We start from the raw sequence: 8173 nt of genomic DNA, 5'->3' as shown, positions 1-8173 counted from the left end.
AGATTTGTAGGGAAAAGGGCTGCCTTCTTCTTTTATGTATTTGCTGATTCAGTTCTATGGATCCTTAGGGGATTATCAGACTTGGCTGTCAGGATACCTTCAGTCCAGTCCAAAGGCCAACACGGAACAGCCACACTAAGTCAGGGAAAGCCTGAAGACTCAGTTGGATTACCTGGAGAAGCTCTCTGGAACGTTTCTCTCCGTGAAGTCAAGTGTTAAACCAGGAAGATCAGCACAGGGATGTTGATCCAGGAAGCTGTGTCTCATTCTTGATGGGCTTCTATATAGTCCTCTCCTCAAAGTCCACCCACAGAGGTTCTCAGCGGGCCAAGGTCACGCCCCTCACATGTGATGGGTCAGAGCCCTATCACAAGCCACCTGGGCAAACATCACATGCCCAGCCTGCAGCAAACATCACATGACAAAATTCAGTCTTCAAAGAAGCCAGAAATTTGCACTTCACACAGCAATTGTATTTCATTCCCGTTTATAATTGAGGCTATATATGTAGGCTACACAATGGCAACAAGGGGGTTAAGGAGGCCAAAAAGTTCAAAAACCATGATGTCCTTGTGTCTGATATTTGATATGCTTACCAAAAGAATTCACTGTGATATTTAGATTAGGTATTATTTTATCCAGCTGCTCTACTGAAGAGCCAAATAACAAGGTCAAAACCTGAATCTGGCATCAGGATTTTCATAAGTTTCAAGGGCAAAGCACAGAACATTGCAGCTCTAGTAAGGAGATGTTGGATGTATCCATATAGATGAATGCTTTGGAAAATAGTAATACAATCAAGCATTAAGACTAGTGGTTGTTAACAAAATGAGAGGAAGCCATGAGATAGTTGGAGTTCTTTACCTATTGGTGTGCTAATGAATCCACTAGGTCTTTAGATGACACATTGGTGGGTTCAAGGCCTTTACAATGGAATATGTTCTTCACTGTAAGAAAGTGATTTTTAGCCATCCTAATGCTAAACCTCTTTAATATGATTTCCCTTGTTGTGATGACCACTTTACAACATTATTTCATTTCTACTTTATACTGTAATTTTTCCCAGGTATGAATTATAATGTATGTATTTAATATGCAGGATATCTGATTTATGACCATTGAAAGAGTCATGACCCATAGGATGAGAGCATCTGCTTTGAGGGATGCAGGGAGGTATTAAATGCTTGCTTTGTCTGGTTATTCTGCCATGTTAATATGTTCTCAGTCTTAGTTTACTAACTTTTCCAGATGTGCCCTTTGCAGCACACACAGTTTGTGTTCTAGTCACTGGCTGGATCCCTCCAATGTTGCTGTTCTTGCTACTCACAGATGCCAAGAGCCATTGAATTGGGGAAGTTCAGTAGCATGTGGGCTTTCTGGAGGGTATTCTGGCATTTTCTCATTCTGTTCTATGATGCACTTCCTGATTACTTAGAGCCCTGATACCCTTCTTTTCCGTGCTGCTGTATCTCTCAAATATCTGGCAGAGCATGAGCCCACACTCTCTTGGTATTTACTCACTCTGATTGAACCAACTTACTTCCTATGGGATCTTTCTGAAGACATACTACTGTTCAGACAAAATAATTCCTGATAATGTTATTCCTGATTAGATTCAAACTAGTTTAGAAGGTAAAATATTAAAAACTGATTGAAAGTTTCCAGCTACAATAAATGCTTTTGTGGAATAGCAGACTGCCTTGAGACTTCAGATAACATTTTACTGCACAGAAAGCACCACATGTTCTGGTAAACACAATGAAGGCAAGTTGGTTTGACCTTCCGATCAACCCAGAATATAATGGGGCTACCAAGAAATGTCTAAATTGAGTGCAAACTTTAATGGTAAGGAATCCAAACTGTGTTGTTGTAATTCCTTATACCTTGTCAGCTTATGGTATAAAATGCTATACTTCTCAATTTAGTTTGTATCTTGGAATGTAAGACTAGATAAAGAAATGTTTAGCTTACTACTGAAACATGTAATTGCTAAAAGCCATCCTACTGTAACAGTTTTGTCTGCCTCTGTGATAAAATCTTTTGACTATGAAGTAATTCTTTCTCTTACACAAAGAGCTTTTGCTCAGGTTATAAGAGGTGTACTCAGGCAAATAAAATTATTTGGGCCATTATCCTCATCCATTCTTCCCTCTTGAATGTTTGTTTGTGTGAATGGTCTATTTTGCATCTCTCTCTTTTTTCTTCTTTCCCCGTAGATTCACAAATAAGTTAACAGACTCAGGGCTCCACCATCACTCCCCTTCCCCAGATGAGCAGACATACTTTACCTATGAAGACTTCCACCAGAGACCCTAAATCTAAGGCCCTCATACCCACACCTACATGGTTTTTGGCTAGAAGCCACATCTCACAGCCCTGCTTGCAGAAAAGGAAAACAAACAAACGAACAAACAAACAAACAAACAAAAAAACCAACAACTTTAGTCTTGATCTACAGCTATCACTGGAACTACTCCTTTATCAATGGCCCCTCTTAGCCTCTAACAGTACCAACCCTCAGCTGTTTTTAATGGCAGCTTCATGCTGTCTTATGCAATACTATCTGGGTCACACTTACAGAAAGGACAGACAGCCCCTAAAATCATTACAATGAATACACAGACACCACACACTCAGCACAAGTAAGATTTACTACCCTGCAAGGCAAAACAGGAATTTCCTATGCAGACAGCAAAGGCTATGGAGGAGAAACAATTTCATGACAGACATTTTGTTTTTTCCATTGTTATGTAGGCTAATTTGATAGGCTACATTACAATTAGAACTGCTGATAATGTGTTTTGATGGTGTTATCTCTATGGCATGAGTATTTCTTTTTCATGTTTTCTTATTCCTTTTTGGTTCTTAAGAGTTTGTGTTTGCTGTGTGTCAACTGGTAGGAAACTCTTGTGTTCTTTATTGGTGTGGCCACTGGATATTCAGTTAATATGTGTTTCCTAGTATTGGGAGCTGGGAGTCAGGAATGTTAATAAGCTGAATGAGTTTGGAAAGTGTGATTCACAATAGGTAGAAAATGGCATGCTCCACAGAGATCTGTTCAGTTAGTGCACAGGGAACGAGGGCAAAGAGTATGGGGAAGTCACAATAGAATGTCTGAGATACAGCTGGGAGAGATGTCGGGTATTGGACTTGGAGGAATAGAGGGGGAAGTAAAGGTATGCAGTAAGTCTATTTGTTTTTCAGATAAGTGTATTCTGTGGGTTCCCCGAGAACCATGCTATAGTGGAGCTTAGGAGAGTGGGAGGCCAAGGACGGAAGAAGGGAGTGTAGAGGAAAGATCTGCAATACATGTTTCCACAGTAATTCACCTACAGAGCTGGAAGGAGACCATTGGGCTAAATGATGAGGAGCAGAGACAGAGGCATAGTGATCAAACCTGCTTCTGTCCCTATAGTTGTATGTCGGTTCTCAGGCAACCATTGCCTGCTCTAATGGAGGTGAAAATATTAAGGAACAAGGGAGGGAAGTTATCAGGAGAAGACCTGTGATATGAACAGGAAATGATTATGAGAATGAATAAGATATCAGCAGATGTTCCTTTTTAGAATGACAGGTGAGACTTGATGACTGGATTTGGATGCAGCAGATCTGCAGTTAGTCTGCCTTTTTCCCTGATCAGGGAAGCTTGCCGGGTGTATGCTCTTTCTCTGGCCACAGTTGCCCTGAGTTATTAAATAGCTGATTTCTTAGGTGTAGAAGATGCTAAAAGACCTATTTTTTTATCTAATAATTATATCACCATATATTAAATTACATATATATGAATATGTATTCATAAATAATAAATGTAATTAAAAAAACGAAAGGGTGACAATCGCCTGAATTCACCACTCAGCAAACCCTCCCGCCAAGAACTATTTTTTTAAGAAATAAAAATGTAAGCATAGGAACTAAGTGCACAAGTAATAAGTTGGACTTCTTTATGGAAAAAAACTATACCATTCAGTTTTTATGCGAGCACCATGCAGTTTTTATTACTGTTGCTCCATAGTACACCTTGAGATCAGGATGTTGATACCTTCAGAAGATCTTTTATTGTAGATGATTGTTTTAGCATTTCTGGGTTTCTTGTTATTACATATGAAGTTGAGAATTCTTTTTTCAAGTCGTGTAGAGTATTGTGTTGATTTTTTGATGAGAACTGCATTGCGGGTGAGGATCGATTTGTTAAGATGGTCATTATTATTATGTTAATGCTGCCAAGCCATTTGCATGGGAGATCTTTCCATCTTCTGATATATTCTTCTTTTCTTTCTTCGGACACTGAAAATATTTTTCATACAAGTCTTTGACTTGCTTGGTTAGAGTTACAGCAAGCTACATTATGTCCTTTGTAGCTACTGTGAAGGATATTGTTTCTTAACCTGTAGCTTCTGACACCTTTAAGTGCTGCATACAACATATTCTATATGTCAGATATATTATTATTCTTCATAACAGTAGGAAAATTATGGTTAGGTGGCAGCAAGAAAATAATTTTATGGTTGGTGGTCACCACAACATAAAGAACTGTGTTTAAGGGGCACAACATTAGGACTGTTGACAACCTTAAAGGGAAGGATCTTTTATAGTGCAAAGACCTTGCCCACACCAATCTGTCATCTAAACACCTAGTTTGTTCATTACCTCACCAAGAGGCAAAGAACTTCCAACTGTCTCAGGAATTCCGCTCAATTTGTTAACACAGACTGATGTTAGTGCCTGGATTGTATTGCTAACTATTTTCCCAAGTACTTGTATACATTTATAAATTGTATGTCTCCTGTCGAGCTGCAAGGACCTGTGGATTGTCTCTGAAGCTGATGCAATCCTAAGGAACATAAAGACTTTGGGACTGTGACTTGGCTCTTCACTGTAGCAGTTGAATTAACTAATATCTAATGTAAATATCACAGTGACATTTTTTGACCTGTCTATCAAATATCAGAATCAAGGTCAATAGCTTCTTTGAGCATTTTTCCTTTTAACCCTCTTGTACCCGTTGTGTTATATAGGTATATGTCATATATATTAAAATATTACAAACATAATATGCCTGTGTGATGTGTAATGCCTTGTCTAGATTCTACATTTGTAACTTAACTTGACATGAAAGACTTGTGTTTGCAAGTGTCCACCTGGGCTGGCTAGTCTTATGCCACTTTACACAAAAACAAATGTTATATTATCAGCCCTTTATTGGCTCTGCTTCTGCTTCACCTTAGTTTTTACCTTCTTTGATATTCTGTTCTCACTTTTTTGATTCTGATTAGCCATATGGAAACGCAAATAATTGAAATATTGGATTATAAATTGAATAAAATCTTATCTTTTGTTGCTTTCTTGTTTTTTTTTTTTTTTTTTTTTTTTTCCCCAGCAAATTAGACAACAGGGGAGCATAGAAAATTTGAATGTTGAAACCACTGCAGAGAATGTAGGCCCAGTTTCTATTTATTTAGAAGGAATTTCAGGTTTATTTGAGGGGTGTTCCCTCTTTTGATGAAATGATATGTCGTCATTCTGGTTCTCCATACCTGATGTAATTACTAAATACCAGAACTATGAAAGGGAAACCTTTGCTTTGCTAGGATAATCAGTGTTGGTCACCTGGAGCTGAGAAGTCAGCTGTGATTAAGAAAAGACCAGCATCACTGAGGTCACATCTGAGAAGTGCTTCCTGAGAGTTGGAACAAAACAGTGCAGTTACAAAGTTAATCAAGGAATTTACCTCACACTGACAGCTGAATATGGTAGAGTAATGAATGGTTCTGGCAGGTCTGAGCATGGCAACCACAGGCCTATTATTTTTATTCGCTTATTTGGACACTGGCTCATTCCTGAGACAAAACATGAAAGTCCAACAATCAAAATTCATTAGTTGCCTATAATGTCACATCATGTTAGGATTTACCAACTTACCCGAGCATAGATGACCTCCTCTTCTGGAAAAATTACTCAATCAGAAACCTTATTCTGCTTCCTTTTATTATTATTATTATTATTATTATTATTATTATTATTATTATTATTCCTGGCTTTCTATTTTTTCTGCTGCTGCTGCTGCCTTTGCTGTCTTCATAGGAAATTCCTGTTTTGCCTTGCAGGGTAGTAAATATCATTTGTGCTGAGTGTGTGCTGTCTGTGTATTCATTGTAATGATTTTAGGGGCTGTCTGTCCTTTCTGTAAGTGTGACCCAGATAGTACTGCATAAGACAGCATGAAGCTGCCATTAAAAACAGGTGTAGTTCCAGTGATAGGTATAGACCAAGACTAAAGTTGTTTGTTTTTTTTTTTTCCTTTTTTTTGCAATCAAGGCTGTGAGTTGTGACTTCTAGTCAAAAACCATGTAGGTGTGGGTATGAGGGCCTTAGATTTAGGGTCTCTGGTGGAAGTCTTCATAGGTAAAGTATGCCTGCTCATCTGGGGAAGGGGAGTGATGGTGGAGCCCTGAGTCTGTTAACTTATTTGTGAATCTATGGGGAAAGAAGAAAAAAGAGAGAGATGCAAAATAGACCATTCACACAAACAAACATTCAAGAGGGAAGAATGGATGAGGATAATGGCCCAAATAATTTTATTTGCCTGAGTACACCTCTTATAACCTGAGCAAAAGCTCTTTGTGTAAGAGAAAGAATTACTTCATAGTCAAAAGATTTTATCACAGAGGCAGACAAAACTGTTACAGTAGGATGGCTTTTAGCAATTACATGTTTCAGTAGTAAGCTAAACATTTCTTTATCTAGTCTTACATTCCAAGATACAAACTAAATTGAGAAGTATAGCATTTTATACCATAAGCTGACAAGGTATAAGGAATTACAACAACACAGTTTGGATTCCTTACCATTAAAGTTTGCACTCAATTTAGACATTTCTTGGTAGCCCCATTATATTCTGGGTTGATCAGAAGGTCAAACCAACTTGCCTTCATTGTGTTTACCAGAACATGTGGTGCTTTCTGTGCAGTAAAATGTTATCTGAAGTCTCAAGGCAGTCTGCTATTCCACAAAAGCATTTATTGTAGCTGGAAACTTTCAATCAGTTTTTAATATTTTACCTTCTAAACTAGTTTGAATCTAATCAGGAATAACATTATCAGGAATTATTTTGTCTGAACAGTAGTATGTCTTCAGAAAGATCCCATAGGAAGTAAGTTGGTTCAATCAGAGTGAGTAAATACCAAGAGAGTGTGGGCTCATGCTCTGCCAGATATTTGAGAGATACAGCAGCACGAAAAGAAGTTTATCGGGGCTGGAAGTAATTCTGGAAGTGCATCATAGAACAGAACGAGAAAATGCCAGAATACCCTCCAGTAAGCCCACATGCCTACTGAACTTCCCCAATTCAATGGCTCTTGGCATCTGTTAGTAGCAAGAACAGCAACAGTGGAAGGGAGCCAGGCAGTGACTAGAACACAAACTGTGTGTGCTGCAAAGGGCACAGCTGGAAAAGTGACTGACTCAGGCTACTTGGGGGAGCCCTGAAGCTGGTGAGTTAAGACTAGAGAACAGAGCATTGACTTACACTGTGGGAGTTTGGTTTTGCTTGGTTCAGATTGTGACTGTATGCTAGTTCTTCCTAATTTATTATTGATTTTTACCAGAGCCCATAGCTGAAACACATTGAACATTTATTTAATGAGATTTTTGAGTTTTAGAGGGATTAGATTTTTTAAAAAACTGTAATTTTTTAATGTTTTTTATTTTTATTAATTACAGTTTATTCACTTTGTATCCCCCCTGCACCTTCTTCCCTCCTCCAGTCCCAATACCACTCTCCATCTTTCCAATCAGTGTCCCTCCCCCAATCCACTGAAAATGGAGGTCCTCCTCCTCTTCCCTCTGATCCTAGTCTATCAGGTCTCATCAGGAGTGGCTGCATTGTCTTCATCTGTGGTCTGGTAAGGCTGCTCCCCGGTCAGGGGGGAGGTGATCAAACAGTAGGCCAATCAGTTCCTCTCAGAGACAGTCCCTGTCCCCATTACTGTGGAGGCTACTTGGATACTGAACTGCCATAGGCTACCTCTGTGCATGGGTTCCAGGCCATCTCCATGAGTGGTCCTTGGCTGAATGTAATTTTAATGTGTTTGAGTTTATACAGACTGTAGGAATTTTAAAGTTACTTATGTTTTTTTTTTTTTTTTTTTTTTTTTTTTTTTTTTTTTTTTTTTTT

The sequence above is a fragment of the Psammomys obesus genome, unplaced genomic scaffold (assembly GCF_907164565.1).
Source record: "Psammomys obesus unplaced genomic scaffold, mPsaObe1.curated_primary_1811, whole genome shotgun sequence".
Taxonomy (NCBI): domain Eukaryota; kingdom Metazoa; phylum Chordata; class Mammalia; order Rodentia; family Muridae; genus Psammomys; species Psammomys obesus.
This window is presented reverse-complemented; position numbering follows the sequence as displayed.